The following is a 4,912-nucleotide window of genomic DNA, read 5'->3' on the forward strand; positions in this document are numbered from 1 at the left end:
ATATATATATATATATATATATATATATATATATATTTAATGGTAGAATTGCAATAAATATTTCTGCTGGAAGAAGAAATACTTTTTGATATATCATTTATTTCTGAAAATTCTCTTTGGCTTAGATGTAACCAAGAAAATAAGAATATGTGATTCATTGTCTGCCGTTGGAGTTAATTCCTGGCTTTGCCAGTTTATAGGGCTGTGATCTCAGAAAATTCTTTATCCTCATTCAACTTCAGTGTCTTTGTCTGTAAATCAGCAGTACTGGTGGAATATATGGCAAGGTCCCTGCTCACTGCACACCCTCAGCGAACAGTCACGCTGATGTAATGATAATTCAGTAGAGTTTTCTCTCTTACGTTATGATTTCACTCCCTCTGTTACCAAGGACATGTTCTATGACTTTAAAATCAAATGTATTTCTTTGCATAACACTCTGATGTTAATGAAATGATTCTGACAGGTGGCAGATGAAAATATTTGGGCAAAGAAGCATTATTTAGAAAAGAATACTAGTTAAGCCACACAAAATGACATTTTTTTAACTTTTCCTTTATCTCTAAATCTTGACTCCACTGCCTCTGCCTACAGAAAGGTTTTTAATGGTCCAGTGTGCACTGAAGTTAAGCTGTACTTAGGTTACTTATACATAGAGGTAAACTTGTCCTCTTCCTTCCCCTGTACAATGGCTTGTTCCTATTAGTCACCTCCTTCCCAGGGACTCTCCGGGGTACTGTGGAGAGCAGGTAGAAGTAGTGCTACAGCACAGAGGCTTTGGTGCTTTATTAGCCACTGTTTTCTGCAGCCTGACACTAAGGGTGAACAAACAGTCCAGGCCAAATGCAAAAACCCACTGATGGCCAATGGCGTAAAGTCTGAATTGGATTATAATGTTACTTCCCTCCTAACCTGAGCTCATAAGGAAGGAACTGAACCCCCTTCTAGAGGCTGCTGCATTTGAGCACTGTGAAATTCTAGCCAAAAGGTAATGGAAAGGAGAACTCATACTTATTAAATTTTCCTTGGGAGCACTGGTCTGTTTCACCCAGGGTAATTGGTGGTGTTCAGTCTTATACTTTGACAGGCTGCAGGAAGCTGCTGAGAAGGAACACCAGTAAACAATAGAGAGCTTCAGAGAACAACCATTTATGCATTGTTTTAGTTATGGTTTTACTGCTGTGAACAGACACCATGACCAAGGCAACTCTTATAAGGACAGCATTTAATTGGAGCTGGCTTACTGTTCCAATTAGAGGTCTAGCCCACTATCATCAAGGTGGAAACATAGTATCATTCAGGTAGTCATGGTGCAAGAGGAACTGAGAGTTCTACATCTTCATCTGAAGGCTGCTAGTAGAATACTGAGTTCCAGGCAGCTAGGAAGAGAGTCTTAAAGCCCACGCCCATTGTGATACACCTATTCCAATAACGCCATACCTAGAAATAGTGCCACTCCCTTGGCCAAGCATATTTGAACCATGGCATGTTCTGGTACTAATTTAAATGAGATCTAAGAAAAGTATAGAAAAACACAGGTGATTTGGTGAGTTGGGTTGAGTTTTGGGAAAGGAATTGTTATTGGTTAATGGTGAGAAGAATTTTCATGTTTTGAGTTTATTAATTGGATGAAGGACACTATAAAGAATAAAGGTTGATTTCTATTAAAATGGTCTAATCCAACAGGAGAGGATTGCCTTCTCTCTCAGACACAGATAATTTAATTCAACCTATTAGAGTATTTTGTAGGAAACAAAGAAGAAAAAATATATCACAGTTATCCTTTTTATTTAATCAGTGCAGTTAGGTGTTATGGTCAAAAGTGCCTAGGTTGTAGGGGTGCCTACTAAATGAGTGTTGCAAAGAACCAACCCTGGAAAGGTGTTAGCAATGGTGCTGTTTGCAGCATAAATAAGGAGGCAAATCTTTAATAGCTTATTCTGAAAATCTGATATTTAAAATAAGAAAAGTCATCAGAGCATTTCAGGTGTATCTGAAAGCCACACACCGGTTCATGTCAGCTTTAATAAGCCTGATGTTCATCTGCAGAGAACAGTCCACTATAGGTGGATGAGTTCTGATGAAATTGGAAATTGGAGATAGTTATGGATAACTTGATTCTCAAAGGACCAAAGTATCAATCCACATGAATTTCCAGTGGCCAGAAGCACCCTGAATGTCCATGAGCATGGAACAGAAGGTAAGGATGAGGAAACCGAAAACAGATATGAATAATTGCAGCCATACTCACCAACACCGGGCAGTTAGACTCTTGGACCACATTTGTCAGAAGGCAAATGCTTCTCTTGTATTGTAAATTCAGTTTTCTGTTCTTTTAATTTCACATGAAGAACTAGCTATATATACTTCATATAAAAGGAAGAAAAATTCCAGCAGTAAGTGTCAATTCATTGTTACATCAATTGAGTATTTATATAAAGAGATGGGTGGTCAGTGGACGAGAGATAAAAATGTCAAGGGAAAGCCAGTCTTTCATTTTGGAAGAGAAAAAAAGTCCACATGTCAGAAAACTTACCGGTTCCACCTCTGGGGTATCTTTGCTATATGTTGCATTTGTGATGAACTAATGGGCTTCATTGCACAGAGGCTGTTTCTCTGGTTAATAGTGATCTAGGCATAGCTGAAGCGCCCCTCCTACAGCATCTATTGTACCATTCAGTCATTCTAAATCTCAGCGAATATTTAGGGGCAGTGACTTCCTTTTATTACTGTAAGCAGTACTGGGAAGAAGTGAGAAGTCTAGAAAAGCAACAGTGTCCTTTGAAGAGTGCTGGATCCTTCTGATGCCCCAGGCTACATTCTCAGAAGGTGTGAGCTCCACAACTAGGAGCCCTGACTGATGTCAGCAGCAATGATACCAGAGTTCTAGGAAAGTCTAGGAGAGCGTGCCCAGGATAGCAATGATGCATACGGAAACAGTAGCCTCAAGGTTTATAGGCTTTTGAAAAGTCATCACTGTCAATTTGTTGGCAGCCTCTGGCACTTAGGTGTGCACAAGACTAACTGAAACTTGAAGAGCATGTGATGAAAGACAGGCAATAATACCAACAGTACAAGTTTTGAGATATAGTTTTCTAAGGGTGTCTTTCTTGGAGACATACCCCATGCCTAACCTTTCTTTCTAGGCAAAATTTAGGAATCTTGGTGGGTGCATAAGAAGTTGTAACAAATGACTTGTGAAGGCCCTGGGTCCAGATTTGTGTCTGAGTTCTTCACAGCTTAATGAGGAGAATGGATCTGAACTGGGAGAACATATAAACATTTTGGCAAAGTTAACACTGGAATTCAGAAAGCCTAGGGGACAACATGCACTTCCTGAATGATACAATAATTATCTTGACCCTTAATATATAATCTTTGCATTTTTATCCACCTGCCAGGTGAATGCTCCTTTTCTGGTTATGAAAAGAATACAGAAAATTTTGGTTTTCATTGATTGATAAGAACATTTTGTATGTTATATATATTATTTCAAATATATATTCCTATTTAAAAGAAGGTTTGTTACATGTCTTCTCATGGAGTTAACTATTTTTTTTGGCTGTTGAAAAATTTTAATTATCTGTATAATTTTGGTTACCAAAATTTTTCTCTCTGTGCAATGTAATATTTACAAATTTAAAATTTCATAGGTGGAACAACAATATGACCTAACCAGTACCCCCAGAGTTCATGTCTCTAGCTGCATATGTAGCAGAAGATGGCCTCGACTGCCATCATTGGGAAGAGAGGCCCCTTGGTCTTGCAAACTTTATATGCCTCAGTATAGGGGAACACCAGGGCCATGAAGTGGGAGTGGGTGGGTAGGGGAGTGGAGGGGTGGTATGGGGGACTTTTGGGATAGCATTTGAAATGTAAATGAAGAAAATACCTAATAAAATATTTTAAAAATTTTCAAATCACATGGCCAATGTTTGAATATTATCTCTACAACTTAATGTATTGTGGAATTGGACAGGTTACTATCTCAATTTGTTTAGCTGTAATAGCAGGATGATGGTATCACCTTTCTTATTACAGATAGTTAATAAGATAAGATGCATAAAGACTTGAGGTGCAATGAGTATTATGTTGATGAAATTCACAACTGTTATAGGGACAGATTAAATATGACAATGAAAATTGCAAGTAGGACAGCATTAGGGAAGCACTTTGGGCTCAGAGTTGGCAGACACCCCCTCCCCAAGGTCCCTAGAGGACTCTCCATGCGATCTTAGGTCCACCCACGAATGGAACACAACTTCTGTTCCATTCCAATTGTGCGGGACCAGCATTGGGGAAGCAGAAAACCTGGCCTGAGCAGGGTCACAAGTCCTTTCCAGTTGGCTCCAGCACTGGGTCACCTGGGCAAGGAGTCAGAGAACACCCCAAATGTCCCTAGAGGACAGCTTCTGAGGTAGACCCCATTTCGGGATCCAGATATCCGGGCACCTTCCCTGCCAGAGGACAGGTGTCCTCCCCACCCGGAATGGATTTGCCAGAGCACCTGGGGAAACCATCTTGGTTCCCAGATCTCTCTGAAACTAGTCTGCACAGGTGAGAGTGTGGACTACATAAGCTAACAGCATCTGGGACAGGTCCTGTTCCAGGCCTTCATCTTCTGCCAGGACACAGGTCCAAACACCAGATATCTGTGCACATTCCCTGCAAGAGGAGAGCTTGCCTGCAGAGAGTGCTCAGACCACTGAAACTCAGGAGAGAGCTAGTCTCCCAGGTCTAGTGATAGAGGCTAACAAAATCACAGGAGGAACAAGCTCTAATCAGAGACAACTATAACAACTAACTCCAGAGATTACCAGATGGCAAAAGGCAAATGTAAGAATCTTATTAACAGAAACCAAGACCACTCACCATCATCTGAATGCAGCACTCCCACCTCACCCAGTCCTGG

The sequence above is a fragment of the Mus caroli genome, chromosome 4, assembly GCF_900094665.2.
Source record: "Mus caroli chromosome 4, CAROLI_EIJ_v1.1, whole genome shotgun sequence".
NCBI classification, from domain to species: Eukaryota; Metazoa; Chordata; class Mammalia; order Rodentia; family Muridae; genus Mus; species Mus caroli.